General features: G+C 41.5%; 12 non-coding genes across 12 annotated transcripts; all 12 read right to left on the reverse strand.

The window, feature by feature from the left end:
• Nucleotides 1–14,403: 14,403 nt before the first annotated feature.
• On the reverse strand, nucleotides 14,404–14,524 carry LOC139466484 (U5 spliceosomal RNA). Its single transcript, XR_011653525.1, has one exon. It is a non-coding gene; the product is annotated as a U5 spliceosomal RNA (small nuclear RNA).
• A 510-nt stretch (nucleotides 14,525–15,034) lies between these two features.
• LOC139466535 (U5 spliceosomal RNA) lies at nucleotides 15,035–15,154 on the reverse strand. Its single transcript, XR_011653574.1, has one exon. It is a non-coding gene; the product is annotated as a U5 spliceosomal RNA (small nuclear RNA).
• Nucleotides 15,155–15,588: 434 nt separating this feature from the next.
• LOC139466509 (U5 spliceosomal RNA) lies at nucleotides 15,589–15,708 on the reverse strand. Its single transcript, XR_011653549.1, has one exon. It is a non-coding gene; the product is annotated as a U5 spliceosomal RNA (small nuclear RNA).
• A 510-nt stretch (nucleotides 15,709–16,218) lies between these two features.
• LOC139466545 (U5 spliceosomal RNA) lies at nucleotides 16,219–16,338 on the reverse strand. Its single transcript, XR_011653583.1, has one exon. It is a non-coding gene; the product is annotated as a U5 spliceosomal RNA (small nuclear RNA).
• A 433-nt stretch (nucleotides 16,339–16,771) lies between these two features.
• Nucleotides 16,772–16,892, reverse strand: LOC139466368 (U5 spliceosomal RNA). Its single transcript, XR_011653413.1, has one exon. It is a non-coding gene; the product is annotated as a U5 spliceosomal RNA (small nuclear RNA).
• Nucleotides 16,893–17,401: 509 nt separating this feature from the next.
• Nucleotides 17,402–17,522, reverse strand: LOC139466380 (U5 spliceosomal RNA). The gene has a single exon (XR_011653424.1). It is a non-coding gene; the product is annotated as a U5 spliceosomal RNA (small nuclear RNA).
• Nucleotides 17,523–18,031: 509 nt separating this feature from the next.
• Nucleotides 18,032–18,152, reverse strand: LOC139466392 (U5 spliceosomal RNA). Its single transcript, XR_011653435.1, has one exon. It is a non-coding gene; the product is annotated as a U5 spliceosomal RNA (small nuclear RNA).
• A 509-nt stretch (nucleotides 18,153–18,661) lies between these two features.
• On the reverse strand, nucleotides 18,662–18,782 carry LOC139466403 (U5 spliceosomal RNA). Its single transcript, XR_011653446.1, has one exon. It is a non-coding gene; the product is annotated as a U5 spliceosomal RNA (small nuclear RNA).
• A 509-nt stretch (nucleotides 18,783–19,291) lies between these two features.
• Nucleotides 19,292–19,412, reverse strand: LOC139466414 (U5 spliceosomal RNA). Its single transcript, XR_011653457.1, has one exon. It is a non-coding gene; the product is annotated as a U5 spliceosomal RNA (small nuclear RNA).
• A 510-nt stretch (nucleotides 19,413–19,922) lies between these two features.
• Nucleotides 19,923–20,042, reverse strand: LOC139466462 (U5 spliceosomal RNA). Its single transcript, XR_011653503.1, has one exon. It is a non-coding gene; the product is annotated as a U5 spliceosomal RNA (small nuclear RNA).
• A 509-nt stretch (nucleotides 20,043–20,551) lies between these two features.
• LOC139466426 (U5 spliceosomal RNA) lies at nucleotides 20,552–20,672 on the reverse strand. Its single transcript, XR_011653468.1, has one exon. It is a non-coding gene; the product is annotated as a U5 spliceosomal RNA (small nuclear RNA).
• A 509-nt stretch (nucleotides 20,673–21,181) lies between these two features.
• LOC139466437 (U5 spliceosomal RNA) lies at nucleotides 21,182–21,302 on the reverse strand. The gene has a single exon (XR_011653479.1). It is a non-coding gene; the product is annotated as a U5 spliceosomal RNA (small nuclear RNA).
• Between the last annotated feature and the right edge of the window lie 633 nt (nucleotides 21,303–21,935).

Here is a 21,935-nt window from a genome sequence, read left to right on the forward strand (position 1 = left end):
TCTCATATTTGTTTCTTGCCAGGACCAGTGTTTGAATAATATTTTGAATGCTTGACTGTGTGTATGTTTTGTTATATTTCTTAAAAATCACCTTGGCACCATTTCAAATACTTGTGTTTAATTTTTCCCAAATGTATACATACATTGTCTTCAGAATGTGAGGATGACCATTGCCCTGGATGGCCATCCTCCTCATGTAACAGGGAAAAGGGGAAATAATCTGTATAAAACAACTATCATCTTATCCTGTCGGGTACCAATTCACTGCAAGGTGACCAGCAGTAACATCAGCATGATTAGAAAAGGTAAATAACTGTGAAGGATATAGGTTAGTTATATTGTTTGATTACTGCTGAATTAAATCCACTGTTCGAATTGTCCCTTTGAGTTATTTTAATATTTTGTAAGAGATTGGATGAGACGAACTTCTTGGACTCAAGGGTAATCATAGATGTAGTCTTCTGTGTGTTTATGCATTTTTTTAAACTGATTTTTTGTAAAATACACCATGGTCTTACACGCAAAATCTTACGGATAAATGTTTCCGACACCCATGACCAAATATAAACCACAGAACCATTTCCATAGCCAAAAGAATGATAATACCAGGTGAACGTATCCTGCTGCACCGCTGGTAGTGTCACAAACACATACAAAGGCAAGTCAACTGTGAAAGTATAGGCTAACTGGCGGGGAAAGGCATGACGGATAACGAAGTTTATAGTTTCGCAAATTAAAAATTATGTTCAACAACTTACCCCGACATTCCGACAACGTGTTGCATGACTGTGGGCATGCGCAGGACATCTCCTCCGGGACACGCAGACAATCGTAGTTCTTTGCATTGGTGGAACAATCATTTTTTGTGTCAAGGCAGGTCCCTGTAAGAGCATGTCAAGCATGTATATACAGGACCCCTTGTCTGAGAAAGTGTATTCAGCGTAACAAGGGACAATTACATCGTCTCAACATTTACATATACTTAGGTTTTACAATGTCATGGTTGTTTTACTTACTGTGACCAGGTCCAGATTGAGGGACCACCCCCTGGCATTGTTATGGCTTATGTTATACCGTGTTAAATGTTTTTTGTTATTTAGTTATCTTTCAGGCGGTAACTGAGAGCCTCTTTGTTGCATATTACACATGTTCTTAAATTGCAAACACTGAACCGCATCATGATAATATTATTACACATGTTAGATGCTAATCCGTTGACGTGGGTGTTGGCAATACTATGGTGTTAGAAAAGGGCCATAATACCTAAAACATGGACACAACTTACTCATTTTCAAATTTATCATTCTGCGTAATTTGCGTACATCTTAATTAAATTTCAGGTGTATAATAGCTTGTGTTGTATTTCCTCTGGGAGAAATTCACGAACTTGGTTCGTACGGCATCGTCGCAAGATCAAAGGCTAAAGTCGTTGTCCAGCTGTGAAGACAGAATCTGCTTTCCTGACAGGTGATTTAAGTCTATGTCTGTTTGATAGACTGGCGTCGTGGCGACTAATGTCCTGGGACCTGCGTAGATTTAATACCTCTGTGTATTTAGATCATGTCAGTTGTATATCAAAACTGACCTGGTTACCAGGCTTCACCCTATTTGTCAGATATCCAATTTTTCAGATAAGTTAAAATCACAAATGCCACGGTTGAGTTCTCCAACTATCTAATGTGCCAAAAATCCGGACGTGTGAAGATTCGGGGTAGAATAGGTCTTCAGCAACCCATGCCTGCTGTAATAGGCGACTCTGCTTGTCCTAAGAGGCGACTAACGGGATCGGGTGGTCAGGCTCGCTGACTTGGTTAATGCATGTCATCGTATCCCAGTTGCGTGGATCGATGCTCATGATGTCAATCACCGGATTGTCTGGTCCAGACTCGATTATTTACAGACAGTCGTCATATAGCTGGACTTGCTGAGTGCGGCGTTAAACAACAAACCCAACCCAACCACTCCAACAATCCGAAGTGATAAAATGGATGAGTCACGATCTTTCCCCATTTGTTAGACACCTCATGAGAAAATATGATATAAAAATTGATTATCATAGGCTTCAACAGTCACATATATACTTCCACTGTTTACTGTATTACTGCATCAAGGTAAATCATGTAGCACTTTGAAACCGATTACTAGAGTCAGCCATATTTCTGTACATGTCTTAATGCCGCATCCCCAGTTTTCACACATTTTTTCAAGTAAATTCGGCCTCTTAATTTGGATGTTATTCGTTCATTTTGCTTAAAACATATATATTTATATAAAACAAAACACTTCAGAAGTGTGTAATGTACAAAAAACTGTGACGCATTCACCGTGGTAATCAAGCTCTACATTAGCAAACTTTAAATAATCGGACCGTAACGTACATCAGAACTAGGTCTGAGATGCAACTAGATTCAACATGAGATTCATGTGGCAATGACATTTGATGTTGATTTCTTATGTTCTTCACTTTTTCATAGATTAATATCGTACAAACTTCGCTGCTGAGTTTTACTTTTGCGCATAAACGTTAATTAACATAGGTTACAATTATAAAGCGAAAACCAAAAAACCTATGAATTGAATTTGTGATGTGGAGATGTTGAAAGTGTATGAGGACTCTCTTAGGACTGGTCCATTACGACAACAGGTTTGTTTGATTGTTTGTTTGTTGAGCAATATTCCAGCTATATGACGGGGTTAATCTAATATGTTTTGACAATCCATCTCCACTCCATTGTCTGACGACAGGGGCTTCTGACAACTAGGGTTTCTGACAACTTGGGTGTCTGACAACTGGGATATCTGACAACTGGGATATTTGACGAATGGGATATCTGACAACTGGGGTATCTGACAACTGGGATATCTGACGAATGGGGTATCTGACAACTGGGATATCTGACAACTGGGATATCTGACAACTGGGGTATCTGACAACTGGGGTATCTGACAACTGGGATATCTGACAACTGGGGTATCTGACAACTGGGGTGTCTGACAACTGGGATATTTGACGAATGGGATATCTGACAACTGGGGTATCTGACAACTGGGGTATCTGACAACTGGGGTATCTGACGAATGGGGTATCTGACAACTGGGATATCTGACGAATGGGGTATCTGACAACTGGGGTATCTGACAACTGGGATATCTGACAACTGGGATATCTGACGAATGGGATATCTGACAACTGGGGTATCTGACAACTGGGGTGTCTGACAACTGGGATATTTGACGAATGGGATATCTGACAACTGGGGTATCTGACAACTGGGGTATCTGACGAATGGGGTATCTGACAACTTGGGTATCTGACAACTGGGGTATCTGACAACTGGGATATCTGACAACTGGGGTATCTGACAACTGGGATATCTGACAACTGGGGTATCTGACAACTGGGGTATCTGACGAATGGGGTATCTGACAACTTGGGTATCTGACAACTGGGGCATCTGACAACTGGGGCATCTGACAACTGGGGCATCTGACAACTGGGGCATCTGACAACTGGGGTATCTGACAACTGGGGTATCTGACAACTGGGGCATCTGACAACTGGGGTATCTGACAACTGGGATATCAGACAACTGGGGCATCTGACAACTGGGGTATCTGACAACTGGGGTGTCTGACAACTGGGATATTTGACGAATGGGATATCTGACAACTGGGGTATCTGACCAATGGGGTATATGACAACTGGGGTATCTGACCAATGGGATATCTGACAACTGGGGTATCTGACCAATGGGGTATCTGACAACTGGGGTATCTGCCGAATGGGGTATATGACAACTGGGGTATATGATCAATGGGGTGTCTGACAAATAGGGGACATGACCGTTACAATAAGTGTCGATAACGTGGGACTATTCACCTGTTACACGTATTTCACGCTGTATGAGTTCAACTTGTATCTGCTTTCGTAAAGCCTTAATGCTTTACTTTGATTTATTTCTTTGTGTTATAATCCTTAACACTTTGCTATCAAACAGCTTATAGAGTAAATTTGTAGACGTACATGGGATTTTTTGGGTGTACCTTTTTTGGGTGTACCAAACTGTGTTGCAAAACGAATACATTAATTTCTTAAACGTGTTTCTTTACTTATACGCAGCAGAAGACCTGCACTTGAACACATCAGATGTGATTCAAAATTATCATATCGTTTTTATTGGTTTGAACAGAATCAGAAAATTATTAGTGAGTGAGTGACTAGGCTACCCGACCGCCCCTAGAAATATATTAATGTCACTATCATTGATAAATATCACATAATAGTTCATCAAGGTTTTCAATATAATTATTGGCCATGCTCAACAATGTATCGTCAGATGGAATATACATGTATGTTACACACATCTTTAAAATAACCTGCCCATAGATCTGGGTCTGTTGTGGATGATACGACGCCAGGATAGTGTTCGTGATAGATGCTATCCTTTTCCAAAATGTTTTTCTGTCAAAACACTTCCAATAAGTTCGTTTACTGGCGATTCTTACATATTCTGTCTTTATCCTTCTGCACAATTCCTTGTGGCAATTTCTAACAGTGGTATAAACATGATAACAGGCGTTTGTCACCTCTAAGTCTAAAGTCATAACATATTCTAAATGCTCGGTTTTCAGAACTTATCACACCGTATCCTGTATCACTGGTAGACGATTGTGGATTTGCAAGGCATGGGATGCACCACAGTAGTTGTGTGCCCCTCTTCAGGACCGGAAAAGGTTCTGCGAAGAGGGGCATTGTGGGTCATGCGTGCACATCCAAGATGGCGACATTTCCGGTTCCGATGGCGCATGCGCATCCAAGCTGGTTACACTTCCGATTCCGGCGGTGCGTGCACATCCAAGAGGGCGGCACGTCCGGTTCCGAGGGGCCTTCTCCCCATTCAAGATGGCAGCACGGCGCCTCCAAGATGGTGGGAGGAGAGAAGTTGGGAAGGTGGGGAGGGGGAAGGTGGGAAGGTGGGAAGGAGGAATATGAGATGGCGGGAAGATGGGAAGAAGGCGGGAAGGCGGGAAGGAGGAAGGCGGGAGGGAGGAGGAGGACGAGGGAGGAGGAGGAGGAGGGAGGGAGGAGGGAGAGAGGAGGAGGGTGTGCAGGGTGTGGAGGGGGTAGAGAGGAGGAGTTCGTGCAGGGTGTGTGCCGAGTGCTTGTGGAGAGGATAGATCACTGAGACGAGCTTATACACAGTTGATGATCCAGCAACTTTGTTGCTAGGTTGACGTCACATCGCCGAAGGATCTTGCAACAAAATTCAACCAATGACAACATCCGGTATTATGATGTGATTGTAAACTTTGAGGTGCAGGATCTCGTTCCACAAGGCGATCGTATTGTAGTCGTTCGTCTAAGTTAAAGCATGTGAGTGGCGATCACCTTAGCGCTACGATCATGTTGTGGAACGGACGCCTGAATTCTAAGGGTGAATCGACATGTACAGACATGTCGTGTCTCCATGCAAAACGTGATGTCATGCGTGTCTTCAAACAGACGTTACTAGAAGTATAGATCGACAGAGATGCGTGACGTTGTCACTCGCACATCTGGGGAGGGTTTGGGTTCTTTTGGATTGTTGTTTGTATTGGCAAAGCAAAGGATGAAAGCGTTCTTTCGGGAGAGATGGGTGGCCCTGAAAAGGGCCGTTGAAAACAACTTTGAAACAAGATGGACGAGGCTTGTATCTGTTTTACATTACTTTCCTTGATCTCGGTACTAGATAATGATACGGACCGTGCACTCCAACAGTCCGGTACGTCAATTCCGCATTGAATAGTTCGTTGTAATGCTGCAATAGCCTCAGACTTGTTCTTAAACCAGTGCGAGCTCTGCGATAAGATCGTCTCCGATTCATCAGGTGGGTAGGCCACTATTGTCCAGGAATAGACTTTACTCATCCACGGACATTGTTCACTGTTGGTCTGCCACTTCAGACAGCTGCATCGACGACACGGTTAATCTCTCATTCAGTGCTCGGACTGTGACGGTGTGCATGGCTTCGCTCTTTTTTATTTTTATAGGAGAGGCACTGAAACCCTGCTTCCCCATTGGTCGAAAACGCAACACGCCGATGGGTCCGTTCCGGCGCCTGGTCTGAGCCTCGGTTTTTCCAAACCAGACATACCATTGTGATGGATGTACAGTCAGTCTTACAGTGATGTACAGTCAGTCTTACGGGGATTGTACATTCAGCCTTACAGGGGTGTACACAGTCTTACAGGGGTGTACACTCAGTCTTACATGAGTGTACAGTCAGTCATGTATGTATGTATGTATGTATGTATGTATGTATGTATGTATGTATGTATGTATGTATGTATGTATGTATGTATGTATGTATGTATGTATGTGGATGAGCGAGCGAGTGACAACGTCATAATAATATTTATAAACGTCTGTTTGTAGTCACGCGTGGCACCACGTTTTGCATGGAGACACGCGTGACACTACGTTTGAATGGAGACACGAATGGTAGCACGCATGAAGACATACACGAGTGCCAACACCTAGGCGTGGATGAACAAGTGACCACGTCACGCATGTCTACACAACTACTCACCACACACCTCTGAAGCGAGTATCTTAACTCAACAGTTGAACACAGTTATCTTTTCCAGTATACAAAACCAGCTTCAGCAATAACACGTGCATTGACGACTGAAACACACACACACACACACACACACACACACACGCACACGCACATGCACACATACACTCACACAATATGCCTTCATTTTCGAAACAAACATAACTTCTCTCAAATTCCTTTAACAATTGCTCTGCTTCATTGAGTGAGTGAGTGAGTAGCTTTACGCCACATTTTCGCAATATTCCAGCAATATCACATCGAGGAACACCGGAAATGGGCTTCACACATTGTACTCATAACGGAAATCGAACCCGGGTCTTTGGCGTGACGAGCGAACGCTTTAACCTCTAGGCTACCCGATCGGCCCCGCTTCATTGACACGTATATAACATGACGTTGTAAGCAACACTCTCAATAGTAAAAGTCAACTCAATAGTAAAAGTCAACACAATAGTAAAAGAAATATCATGACGTCAGTATAAACCACATGACATCTTCATTGTCTAAAATATCAATCTTAAAAATTTATCTTAAAATTTTCAAGTAAAGAGTTCCTGAATAAGACACCCAATCCGACAGATCCTCGTTTTGCAGGGATTGTTGACATGTTTTCGGGTGTTCTTCATTTATGTTTCACTGGAGCTGTACATACCACTGTAGTACTCGTATGATTATGGAAATGTTTTGTGCCAGTTTTATTATTGTAAAAATTGTATTAATTTTTTTACTGGTGATTGTTTCTACATTGTAAATATTTGACAAGATCCATCTGTTGATCTTTCATTTTAAACGAAGGTTACACACAAACGCAGATCTTTGCGAATAAAGTCTTCCTCAAAGTGATTACTTTAACACATTCAATGTGTGAAAAATAGTGCATGTCTCAATAGAACCCAGATATTGACAGTTTAGTGAACTAATTTAAATATGCTTTTATGTATGACGCCGCTATAGAAGTGTAATACTGTTGAACACGACGGTAAATCCCATTTCACCCCACCCATCCTTATACTTATAATATATCCCATTATGGTTGACACGAAAAGACGTTAACATTTTTATATGATATGAAACAATGCTTTATTTAGAGTTTCACTAAAAATGTGTTTTGAATGCCTGTGGGCACGGTTGTCTCCTTTGATGCTTTAACTGAAGATGCATAAAGAATACTATGCTTGTTGAACACCGGTTTATGAAACACATGTACTGTCTATTTGGTATTTATGAGAAGTGCGTTTATTTTCGTAGATCTCACGAGAATCGCATCATCGGGCATTTTATGTATTACCCATGGACGTATCGAAGGTATTTTGTGTTTAAGGTATAACCCAACTGTTCAAATGATGTTTCCAATGTGAATATTTTTTCTCTACCCCATTACGCAATATCGCGATGTAACGATAATGCGACACGGCGGTAGAGCGACATTGCGGTATTTCAATGCGATTTCGTACTGTTTCATTGCAACTGTATGCATCGCTATATGCATTCTGATCCGATCAGTATATCGCAATATCGCTTGGTGTGGCGGGTAATACAGCAAAGAGTTCACAGGCAACATCTTGAACTCGTCTCTGAATAGGTGCGCCATTCAATAATCAATACAATAATCAATATTGTTTTTCGGCTGTCATAAAGTGATGATCTGAGCACATTGAGAACGACTTACCATAGACCACTGATACAAAGTACTTGTGAAAAATAACAAATGACTTGGTTTCCTGTAAAATTAGATCAATTTCTGCTTTGTGAAGATAAAAATGGGTCGTTTTGATGTATATACGTGCATTTAATACTATTGGTCTCATTTGTGATTCAGATTAAGATTATATACACCAACAATTAATAAATTATAAGCTGATCTAATTGAAGGGATGTTTTAAACGGCTAGCGTAACACATTTTGATCACACACATTTTAAATCATTTTGGGGAAATGGACTGTGTTAAAGTCGTTGTTGTCGGGTTAATAAGTCAGGTTTAAAACTGTCCCTGTTAATATGAGAGCCATACTATGGTAGCCTTTAGACAAGTGTGGTGTATGGAAACAACCTGGTTCGTTTGAAGTGAACATATTTAAAACTGTCCGTAATTGAGTGATAATGAAAGACGCTTTCGAACAAATACTTACCACAGCAGAGGGACAGGAAGCACGACAGAAGCAGAATACAAACGCCTGGCATCGTCTTATCTCGTCTGGCATCGTCTAGTGTCTGTGCCTACTCCGTCAGCGGTATGTCATGTATTCGAACGTATTCGAACAACAATAATTGCCACACCTTCAAGGGAATTAACGGACGTAGTAAAGTAATTGTTGCGGAATCAAGACAATAAACTTAATGTAGGGTACACATTTGCAGCGCTGTTCTTTTCATAAGTTTAGCACCGAAAAAATGCATGGTCTTAATCAGCTAATGTACAAACGTCTTGCTTGTCATCTTCATTGCTGACAAGAACAGAAGTTAATTATGTGTCTACTCTGCAAAACAATGGCAAATAAATTGCTTAACAGGTACTCTGAGTTCAGTTTGGGCAATTAGTAAATGACTGTGTGGATGCGAGTTAATGAAGTAGTAACGATCGACTTCAGCAATGGACTGTGTTAGATGGAATTATGCTATCAATAGAATATATCTATACACACTGAGTAACAATGTCTTGAGTTCTCTTCTGCCATAGGACTATTTTGTTCAAACTGTGTTCACATTTTCTACACAGTCAAACAGCTTTTGTCATTTTCTATACACTGAAACAGTGTTGACATTTTCTTCACAGTTAAAAAGTGTTGACATTCTTTACACATTGAAACAGTGTTGACATTCTCTGCACACCATGTCGACGACAAACGACCTGTGCACAGGTGTATTGCCTCAGTGGAAGAACACATACTAGCGTGTTTTCCACACCATTTAACCTTGGTATTATCCCTCAGTTGCCTAAACAAGTGAGCATATTATCATTATTGTTATTATCCTTTAAAGTCTGACCTTTCGGGAGGTAGTCCAACAGTAAGATTCCTTCGGAATCACAGAAGACCGAAGCCATCACCTTGTCAACTAGTGAAACATACTTTGTCCTGTTCGGAGAAGGATACGTTACATATTTTCATTGCTTTGTCGGAGGTTTACTCCATGGCTGATTGCGGTCAACCCAAAATGTATCCATTAATACAAATCGCGCAACAAAATCAGCTAGGTCTACTTCAAAGTGATGTAAATGTTCACGAGAGCTGATGAACATGAAGCGTTTCTGATCAGGAGATAGCAGCCCTGGAACCCAGTATGCTAAAACCTTTGCCACACCCAGTCTCTCAGGAGAGTTGCATACTGATCTGGCTATGTGAGCTTTGATGAGTCATCGATCACCCATAATCATGTCATGCATGTTATTAACAGTTCCCTCACTGATTAGCAGTTGAAGGTCTCCCTGATCTTGGATCATTTTCGATGCCCTCTCTTCCACCCCTTGAACTCCGCAGCCCAATCTTAATGGTGGCAAAGGAAAGCGCATCATCCCCTGGAGTTGAGTCCATGTCCTCAAGGATGGCTATTTGAGTCAGCCCTTTGAGTTGGAGACACTTGTTGACAGAGCGATAGTCAGTGTTGTCCATTTTCATCAACAGAGAATTATCTATGAGATATATGCTGCCTGGTTGTGTATTTGGTTCAATGCAGCCTGTAAGTGTGAAGCTGTATATATGTGTGTAAGGTTGTAGGTGTGTGTATGGCTGTAGGTGTGCGTGTGTGTGTGTAAGGCTGCTGATGTGTGTGAGGCTGTAGGTGTGTGTGTAAGGTTGTAGGTGTGTGTATGGCTGTAGGTGTGTGTGTGTGTGTGAGGCTGTAGGTGTGTGTGTAAGGTTGTAGGTGTGTGTATGGCTGTAGGTGTGTGTGTGTGTATGTAAGGCTGCTGATGTGTTTGAGGCTGTATGTGTGTGTGTAAGGTTGTAGGTGTGTAAGGCCATAGGTGTGAAAGGCTGTCGATGTATGTAAGGCTTTAGGTGTCTAAGGGTGAATGAATGAATGAATGAATGAATGAATGAATGAATGAATGAATGAACGATCTTTATTTCCTCGATAAATTTCGGAGAGTGATATATATATACATTAACACAACATATTTACAAGAACATTATTCAGAGAAATTGACAATACTGAATATTTACATATCTTGGTCCTGGTATGAGATATACTGTCTACAGCCAGATCATTGATCGCAGGTTCTGGGAGCTTATGTCTCTAGATACTTAAGATATGAATTAAGCCTACCTGTCAAGGTTCATATCCTCTACAATAGGGGTTATACCACCTCGTAATGCCACAAGTTTGACTTCGTCATCTGCACAGTCCCCAATACACATGTATTGTACGAGGTTTAAAGTGTCAAATAGATGCTCATAGAAGGTGTTCCTTGCCTCAGCTAAAACTGTACAACATAGCAGTTGGTGCTTTTTTATGTCATCGCACTCGTCACCAGACATTAAACACTGCCCTGGTCTTATTGGTAGTGTTCCTAGCTTCACAAGTGCATACATAGGTCTAGTGGGCATATTGTGCAAAATACACACAGTATGTGTGGTACACGTTTACTGTGAATTTTAGTAAATCTATTTTTTCAGGGTGATCTCGCAGACATGTGTGCCAATGAGCAGTTTCATGTTCTGTTATTTTAGTCTGTACGGTTTTGTTCCACACATCCCTGGATAGAAACTGGTTAGTTTTCATAAAGTGAACTATTGTGGTCCATAATTCATACTTCTTTGCTACATTGAGTAGATCGTAGGTTAAAGACTTAGTTTTGTCACTGCCTGTTATATATAGAGCACACTTGAAATAGAACACCTTTTTCAGGGCATATCTGTGGCTTCTTCTACACATCCTCCCAAGGATCATCAACTTCATTTTGTCAATCAAAGATGTCATAATCCACAATCCCAGCGTCTGATTAGTTGCAACGGTCGGAGATCTTACATGAAAAGTAGCGCTGGAGTTTTTTTCAGTTTCATTGTATTCTGTCGTGGACATAAATGACCACATTTCATACGCGTAGAAGGCACATGAAATTATTACTCTACGTGATATGTTCATACAGCGGACTGGGTTCAGACCACCTGCTCTTAGTCCATTCTTTCTCGACTTGGCACAAGCTATCCTGGTCCTTTCGGATTCTAAATGGATCTTGATAATGCAACCTGAATATATTGTTTTTGATTTCATTTTCAGTACAGTAAACAACGTTTATAACGAACACGCTTATAACGAACTGACCGATATAACGAACTTATTTTTTTGTCCCGGTCAACTGCTGTATATGTGTTATATATGCTTATAAAACGAACTACGATTATAACGAACTAAAATTAGTGGCCCCTTTTAGTTTGTTATAACCGTAGTTTACTGTATATGGTTACCTAGTGTAACAGAACATGGTTGGTTGATTTTGTTTCCGCCTTAAAGCAATAAGACACAGCATTTGCTTGCACTATATGTAAGTCTCCATGGGCAAGCATATTGATGGACAGTTTGTAAGGACATACATAGCCCACTACTTGTTGAGCTTATGGGGGTCGTGTCGAGTGGGGCTACTGGGAAGTGATCATGGCGGATTATAAGCTCGGTAATATACACAAGGAACATCCAGGTGAAAAACACGTGTCCTTGTCCTGCACTTTGTCCGATTGGTAACGTTCGACTGGTATCGAGAAACACAGTGTATACATCGGAAGAGTTTTCCATGGAGAAAGATATGACGTCTTTCAGTATATAGGTAGTTATGTTTGCGTCATGTTCTCGCCTGAACCCACATTGCAGTCTGTGTTGGAAGTCGGTCTCCATATATTTGATATACCTCTCAATTCTCTTTAACATGATCTTTTCGAACTGACGCGCGTCAGAGTGATTGCCCTGTGTTTGTGTGTAGCGCTGTAGGTTTGCGTAAGATTGTAGGTTGTAGATGTGTGTAAGGCCGTAGGTGTGTGTTAATGTAGGTGTGTGAGGATGTAGGTGTGTGTGGTGATGTAGGTGTGTGATGCTGTAGGTGTATGTGAGGCTGTAGGTGTGTATAAGGCTGTAGGTGTGTGTGTGTGTGATGCTATAGGTGTGTGAGGATGTAGGTGTGTGTAAGGCCGTAGGTGTGTGTGTGATGCTGTAGGTGTGTGATGCTGTAGGTGTGTGTAAGGCTGTGTGTGTGTGATGCTGTAGGTGTGTGTGATGCTGTAGGTGTGTGATGCTGTAGGTGTGTGTGGTGATATAGGTGTGTGATGCTGTAGGTGTGTGTGGTGATGTAGGTGTGTGAGGATGTAGGTGTGTTTGATGCTGTAGGTGTGTGAGGATGTTGGTGTGTGTAAGGCTGTAGGTGTGTGTGTGTGATGCTATAGGTGTGTGAGGCTGTAGGTGTGTGAGGATGTAGGTGTGTATAAGGCTGTAGGTTTGTGTGTGTGTGTGTGTGATGCTGTAGGTGTGTGATGCTGTAGGTGTGTATAAGGCTATAGGTGTGTGTGTGATGCTGTAGGTGTGTGAGGATGTAGGTGCGTGTGTGATGCTGTAGGTGTGTGTGTGATGTTGTAGGTGTGTGATGCTGTAGGCGTATGTAAGGCTATAGGTGTGTGTGTGTGATGCTGTAGGTGTGTGTGTGTGTGTGATGTTGTAGGTGTGTGATGCTGTAGGTGTATGTAAGGCTATAGGTGTGTGTGTGATGCTGTAGGTGTGTGAGGATGTAGGTGCGTGTAAGGCTGTAGGTGTGTGTGTGTGATGCTGTAGGTGTGTGTGATGCTGTAGGTGTGTGTGTGTGTGTGTGATGTTGTAGGTGTGTGATGCTGTAGGTGTATGTAAGGCTGTAGATGTATGTAAAGCTGTAGATGTATGCGAGGCTGTAGGAGTGTGTAGGGCTGAAGGTGTTTGTGATGATATAATTGTGTGTATGACTTATTTGTGTGTGTAAGGCTGTACGTGTGTGTAGAGCTGTATGTAAGTGTGTGAGTCTGTAGGGGTGAGTGAGTCTGTAAGTATGTGTAAGAAACAGCTTTTGCTTGCATTAAATGTAAGTCTCCATGGGAAAGCATATGGATGGACAGTTCTTCTGACATACATCGGCCACTACTTGTTATGGGAGTCGTAGAGCTGTAGGTGTGTTTGGGGATGTATTGTGTGTAAAGATGTAGGTGTGTGTAAAGCTGTGGTTGTGTGTGCGGCTGTAGGTGTGTGTCGGGCTGTAGGTGTGTGTGAGGCTGTATGTGTGTGTGTGCGGCTGTAGGTAAGTGTAGTGCTCTCTCTCTCTCTCTGTGTGTGTGTGTGTGCGCGTCTGTATGTGTGTGTGCGTCTGTATGTGTGTGTGCGTCTGTATGTGTGTGTGCGTCTGTTTGTGTGTGTAGTACAGTAGGTGTGTGGGGGACTTAGGTGTTTGTAAGGCTCTTGGTGTGTGTAATTCCGTAGGTGTTCCTAAGGCTGTAAGAGAGTGTGTAAGGCTGTAGGGGTGTGATACCTGTGAGACTGATTTTCATAAACTATAGTGTGTTATGTGGGTGTGTATTATATTGTTTAACAGTCAATGCATTGTTGTTTAACAGCGATTATAGCTGTTTTGCATTGCTTCTGGTAAGATTCAGTTGACGTTCATTGCATTTTAAATTGAAATTCAGCATCAATAATAAAGGAAAGACAAATAAGGGAAAGGTGACTTCAGCTTGCAAACAACGCTCTTTCCTTGCAGTGTCCTCACATTAAAAGAGGAGAGAAGACAGAAGCGAGTAGTGGTTACCTCCCTTTGATGCAAGGGCATGGAGTTCTATGTTTATTATTTGGAATGTTGACCCTGGCAATGCAGGGCGTAATAAATTAGTCTATACACTCATTGCGATGTTCCTCTCCACGGAAATCTTTAGTAAAAGGCGAAAGATTTATCCGAATGGATGAAGAGAAACCAGAGTTAATGTTACAGATACCTGTCTGCACCCCAGTCACCTTATCATTTCAGCACGTGCAGGTGCGAAGACAAGACTCGTGTCATTTAAATCATCTGTTCAATATAAGCTTCTTATGTGACATAAACAGTGATAAAACAATTGTAAAAATGATTTGGTAAACATCTTCAACTTGGAGATCGCTTGATGCAAGCATGGCGTGTCAAAATAATGTCGGCTTTGATCAATCCAGTGTGTGTGGCAGCCATTTTGAACGTGGACTAATCGTGTTACTTAGCCTATCATTGTGAGCGACGCTCACGTCAATGCACCCCTCAAGATACAAATCCAACAAGCGATTCTCGTGCGCACCCATAATAAAGGAAAGGTCAATGAGGGGATGGTGGCTTCAGCTTGTAAACAACGCTGTACATTTGCAATATCCCCACATTAAAAGAGGAGAGAAGACAGAAGCAAGTAGTGGTTACCTCCCTTTGATGCAAGTGCATGGAGTTCTATGTTTATTATTTGGAATGTTGACACTGGCAATGCAGGGCGTAATAAATTAGTCTATAGACTCATTGTGATGTTCCGCTCCACGGAAATCTTTAGTAAAAGGCGAAAGATTTATCCGAATGGATGAAGAGAAACCAGAGTTAATGTTACAGATACCTGTCTGCACCCCTATTTATGTGACATAAACAGTGATAAAACAATTGTAAAAATGATTTGGTAAACATCTTCAACTTGGAGATCGCTTGATGCAAGCATGGCGTGTCAAAATAATGTCAGCTTTGATCAATCCAGTGTGTGTGGCAGCCATTTTGAACGTGGACTAATCGTGTTACTTAGCCTATCATTGTGAGCGACGCTCACGTCAATGCACCCCTCAAGATACAAATCCAACAAGCGATTCTCGTGCGCACCCATAATAAAGGAAAGGTCAATGAGGGGATTTTCGCTTCAGCTTGTAAACAACGCTGTACATTTGCAATATCCCCACATTAAAAGAGGAGAGAAGACAAAAGCAAGTAGAGGTTACTTCCTTTTGATGCAAGTGCTTGGAGTTCTATTTTTATTATTTGGAATGTTGACACTGGCAATGCAGGGCGTAATAAATTAGTCTATAGACTCATTGCGATGTTCCTCTCCACGGAAATCTTTAGTAAAAGGCGAAAGATTTATCCGAATGGATGAAGAGAAACCAGAGTTATTGTTACAGATACCTGTCTGCACCCCAGTCACCTTATCATTTCAGCACGTGCAGGTGCGAAGACATGACTCGTGTCATTTAAATCATCTGTTCAATATAAGCTTTTTATGTGACATAAACAGTGATAAAACAATTGTAAAAATGATTTGGTAAACATCTTCAACTCGGAGATCGCTTGATGCAAGCATGGCGTGTCAAAATAATGTCGGCTTTGATCAATCCAGTGTGTGTGGCAGCCATTTTGAACGTGGACTAATCGTGTTACTTAGCCTATCATTGTGAGCGACGCTCACGTCAATGCACCCCTCAAGATACAAATCCAACAAGCGATTGTCGTGCCCACCCATAATAAAGGAAAGGTCAATGAGGGGATGGTGGCTTCAGCTTGTAAACAACGCTGTACATTTGCAATATCCCCACATTAAAAGAGGAGAGAAGACAGAAGCAAGTAGTGGTTACCTCCCTTTGATGCAAGTGCATGGAGTTCTATGTTTATTATTTGGAATGTTGACACTGGCAATGCAGGGCGTAATAAATTAGTCTATAGACTCATTGTGATGTTCCGCTCCACGGAAATCTTTAGTAAAAGGCGAAAGATTTATCCGAATGGATGAAGAGAAACCAGAATTAATGTTACAGATACCTGTCTGCACCCCTTTTTATGTGACATAAACAGTGATAAAACAATTGTAAAAATGATTTGGTAAACATCTTCAACTTGGAGATCGCTTGATGCAAGCATGGCGTGTCAAAATAATGTCGGCTTTGATCAATCCAGTGTGTGTGGCAGCCATTTTGAACGTGGACTAATCGTGTTACTTAGCCTATCATTGTGAGCGACGCTCACGTCAATGCACCCCTCAAGATACAAATCCAACAAGCGATTGTCGTGCGCACCCATAATAAAGGAAAGGTCAATGAGGGGATTTTCGCTTCAGCTTGTAAACAACGCTGTACATTTGCAATATCCCCACATTAAAAGAGGAGAGAAGACAAAAGCAAGTAGAGGTTACTTCCTTTTGATGCAAGTGCTTGGAGTTCTATTTTTATTATTTGGAATGTTGACCCTGGCAATGCAGGGCGTAATAAATTAGTCTATAGACTCATTGTGATGTTCCTCTCCACGGAAATCTTTAGTAAAAGGCGAAAGATTTATCCGAATGGATGAAGAGAAACCAGAGTTATTGTTACAGATACCTGTCTGCACCCCAGTCACCTTATCATTTCAGCACGTGCAGGTGCAAAGACATGACTCGTGTCATTTAAATCATCTGTTCAATATAAGCTTTTCATGTGACATAAACAGTGATAAAACAATTGTAAAAATGATTTGGTAAACATCTTCAACTTGGAGATCGCTTGATGCAAGCATGGCGTGTCAAAATAATGTCAGCTTTGATCAATCCAGTGTGTGTGGCAGCCATTTTGAACGTGGACTAATCGTGTTACTTAGCCTATCATTGTGAGCGACGCTCACGTCAATGCACCCCTCAAGATACAAATCCAACAAGCGATTGTCGTGCGCACCCATAATAAAGGAAAGGTCAATGAGGGGATGGTGGCTTCAGCTTGTAAACAACGCTGTACATTTGCAATATCCCCACATTAAAAGAGGAGAGAAGACAAAAGCAAGTAGAGGTTACTTCCTTTTGATGCAAGTGCTTGGAGTTCTATTTTTATTATTTGGAATGTTGACCCTGGCAATGCAGGGCGTAATAAATTAGTCTATAGACTCATTGTGATGTTCCTCTCCACGGAAATCTTTAGTAAAAGGCGAAAGATTTATCCGAATGGATGAAGAGAAACCAGAGTTATTGTTACAGATACCTGTCTGCACCCCAGTCACCTTATCATTTCAGCACGTGCAGGTGCAAAGACATGACTCGTGTCATTTAAATCATCTGTTCAATATAAGCTTTTCATGTGACATAAACAGTGATAAAACAATTGTAAAAATGATTTGGTAAACATCTTCAACTTGGAGATCGCTTGATGCAAGCATGGCGTGTCAAAATAATGTCAGCTTTGATCAATCCAGTGTGTGTGGCAGCCATTTTGAACGTGGACTAATCGTGTTACTTAGCCTATCATTGTGAGCGACGCTCACGTCAATGCACCCCTCAAGATACAAATCCAACAAGCGATTGTCGTGCGCACCCATAATAAAGGAAAGGTCAATGAGGGGATGGTGGCTTCAGCTTGTAAACAACGCTGTACATTTGCAATATCCCCACATTAAAAGAGGAGAGAAGACAGAAGCAAGAAGTGGTTACCTCCCTTTGATGCAAGTGCATGGAGTTCTATTTTTATTATTTGGAATGTTGACCCTGGCAATGCAGGGCGTAATAAATTAGTCTATAGACTCATTGTGATGTTCCTCTCCACGGAAATCTTTAGTAAAAGGCGAAAGATTTATCCGAATGGATGAAGAGAAACCAGAGTTATTGTTACAGATACCTGTCTGCACCCCAGTCACCTTATCATTTCAGCACGTGCAGGTGCAAAGACATGACTCGTGTCATTTAAATCATCTGTTCAATATAAGCTTTTCATGTGACATAAACAGTGATAAAACAATTGTAAAAATGATTTGGTAAACATCTTCAACTTGGAGATCGCTTGATGCAAGCATGGCGTGTCAAAATAATGTCAGCTTTGATCAATCCAGTGTGTGTGGCAGCCATTTTGAACGTGGACTAATCGTGTTACTTAGCCTATCATTGTGAGCGACGCTCACGTCAATGCACCCCTCAAGATACAAATCCAACAAGCGATTGTCGTGCGCACCCATAATAAAGGAAAGGTCAATGAGGGGATGGTGGCTTCAGCTTGTAAACAACGCTGTACATTTGCAATATCCCCACATTAAAAGAGGAGAGAAGACAGAAGCAAGAAGTGGTTACCTCCCTTTGATGCAAGTGCATGGAGTTCTATTTTTATTATTTGGAATGTTGACCCTGGCAATGCAGGGCGTAATAAATTAGTCTATAGACTCATTGTGATGTTCCTCTCCACGGAAATCTTTAGTAAAAGGCGAAAGATTTATCCGAATGGATGAAGAGAAACCAGAGTTATTGTTACAGATACCTGTCTGCACCCCAGTCACCTTATCATTTCAGCACGTGCAGGTGCGAAGACATGACTCGTGTCATTTAAATCATCTGTTCAATATAAGCTTCTTATGTGACATAAACAGTGATAAAACAATTGTAAAAATGATTTGGTAAACATCTTCAACTCGGAGATCGCTTGATGCAAGCATGGCGTGTCAAAATAATGTCGGCTTTGATCAATCCAGTGTGTGTGGCAGCCATTTTGAACGTGGACTAATCGTGTTACTTAGCCTATCATTGTGAGCGACGCTCACGTCAATGCACCCCTCAAGATACAAATCCAACAAGCGATTCTCGTGCCCACCCATAATAAAGGAAAGGTCAATGAGGGGATGGTGGCTTCAGCTTGTAAACAACGCTGTACATTTGCAATATCCCCACATTAAAAGAGGAGAGAAGACAAAAGCAAGAAGTGGTTACCTCCCTTTGATGCAAGTGCTTGGAGTTCTATTTTTATTATATGGAATGTTGACCCTGGCAATGCAGGGCGTAATAAATTAGTCTATAGACTCATTGTGATGTTCCTCTCCACGGAAATCTTTAGTAAAAGGCGAAAGATTTATCCGAATGGATGAAGAGAAACCAGAGTTAATGTTACAGATACCTGTCTGCACCCCAGTCACCTTATCATTTCAGCACGTGCAGGTGCGAAGACATGACTCGTGTCATTTAAATCATCTGTTCAATATAAGCTTTTTATGTGACATAAACAGTGATAAAACAATTGTAAAAATGATTTGGTAAACATCTTCACCTTGGAGATCGCTTGATGCAAGCATGGCGTGTCAAAATAATGTCGGCTTTGATCAATCCAGTGTGTGTGGCAGCCATTTTGAACGTGGACTAATCGTGTTACTTAGCCCATCATTGTGAGCGACGCTCACGTCAATGCACCCCTCAAGATACAAATCCAACAAGCGATTCTCGTACGCACCCATAATAAAGGAAAGGTCAATGAGGGGATGGTGGCTTCAGCTTGTAAACAACGCTGTACATTTGCAATATCCCCACATTAAAAGAGGAGAGAAGACAGAAGCAAGAAGTGGTTACCTCCCTTTGATGCAAGTGCTTGGAGTTCTATTTTTATTATTTGGAATGTTGACTCTGGCAATGCAGGGCGTAATAAATTAGTCTATAGACTCATTGTGATGTTCCTCTCCACGGAAATCTTTAGTAAAAGGCGAAAGATTTATCCGAATGGATGAAGAGAAACCAGAGTTAATGTTACAGATACCTGTCTGCACCCCAGTCACCTTATCATTTCAGCACGTGCAGGTGCGAAGACATGATTCGTGTCATTTAAATCATCTGTTCAATATAAGCTTTTTATGTGACATAAACAGTGATAAAACAATTGTAAAAGTGATTTGGTAAACATCTTCAACTTGGAGATCGCTTGATGCAAGCATGGCGTGTCAAAATAATGTCGGCTTTGATCAATCCAGTGTGTGTGGCAGCCATTTTGAACGTGGACTAATCGTGTTACTTAGCCTATCATTGTGAGCGACGCTCACGTCAATGCACCCCTGAAGATACAAATCCAACAAGCGATTCTCGTACGCACCCATAATAAAGGAAAGGTCAATGAGGGGATGGTGGCTTCAGCTTGTAAACAACGCTGTACATTTGCAATATCCCCACATTAAAAGAGGAGAGAAGACAAAAGCAAGAAGTGGTTACCTCCCTTTGATGCAAGTGCTTGGAGTTCTATTTTTATTATATGGAATGTTGACCCTGGCAATGCAGGGCGTAATAAATTAGTCTATAGACTCATTGTGATGTTCCTCTCCACGGAAATCTTTAGTAAAAGGCGAAAGATTTATCCGAATGGATGAAGAGAAACCAGAGTTAATGTTACAGATACCTGTCTGCACCCCAGTCACCTTATCATTTCAGCACGTGCAGGTGCGAAGACATGACTCGTGTCATTTAAATCATCTGTTCAATATAAGCTTCTTATGTGACATAAACAGTGATAAAACAATTGTAAAAATGATTTGGTAAACATCTTCAACTTGGAGATCGCTTGATGCAAGCATGGCGTGTCAAAATAATGTCGGCTTTGATCAATCCAGTGTGTGTGGCAGCCATTTTGAACGTGGACTAATCGTGTTACTTAGCCCATCATTGTGAGCGACGCTCACGTCAATGCACCCCTGAAGATACAAATCCAACAAGCGATTCTCGTGCGCACCCATAATAAAGGAAAGGTCAATGAGGGGATGGTGGCTTCAGCTTGTAAACAACGCTGTACATTTGCAATATCCCCACATTAAAAGAGGAGAGAAGACAGAAGCAAGAAGTGGTTACCTCCCTTTGATGCAAGTGCTTGGAGTTCTATTTTTATTATTTGGAATGTTGACCCTGGCAATGCAGGGCGTAATAAATTAGTCTATAGACTCATTGTGATGTTCCTCTCCACGGAAATCTTTAGTAAAAGGCGAAAGATTTATCCGAATGGATGAAGAGAAACCAGAGTTAATGTTACAGATACCTGTCTGCACCCCAGTCACCTTATCATTTCAGCACGTGCAGGTGCGAAGACATGATTCGTGTCATTTAAATCATCTGTTCAATATAAGCTTTTTATGTGACATAAACAGTGATAAAACAATTGTAAAAATGATTTGGTAAACATCTTCAACTTGGAGATCGCTTGATGCAAGCATGGCGTGTCAAAATAATGTCGGCTTTGATCAATCCAGTGTGTGTGGCAGCCATTTTGAACGTGGACTAATCGTGTTACTTAGCCTATCATTGTGAGCGACGCTCACGTCAATGCACCCCTGAAGATACAAATCCAACAAGCGATTCTCGTACGCACACAACCCGAAACCACAGAACACGCACTCATTCACTGCACCCACTATCAAACACACAGAACCACACTACAAACCGCCCTCAATCTAAATAAGGTTCCTACTCTAGATGAAATACTAAACCCTCAAAATAAACTAGAAAACTTCAAGGCCCTAGGCGTATTCCTAATCAAAACAGACCTAATTAAGCGCATCTAAAAATTAATTAATCTACCAATCCAAAATCCAATAAACATACAAACACGCACCTCACCCGGCTCCCTTAGTTCCCTCCTCCACCCACCTCGGCATTTAT

The sequence above is a fragment of the Haliotis cracherodii genome, unplaced genomic scaffold, assembly GCF_022045235.1.
Source record: "Haliotis cracherodii isolate W230 unplaced genomic scaffold, xgHalCrac1.p SCAF_18, whole genome shotgun sequence".
Lineage (NCBI taxonomy): Eukaryota > Metazoa > Mollusca > Gastropoda > Lepetellida > Haliotidae > Haliotis > Haliotis cracherodii.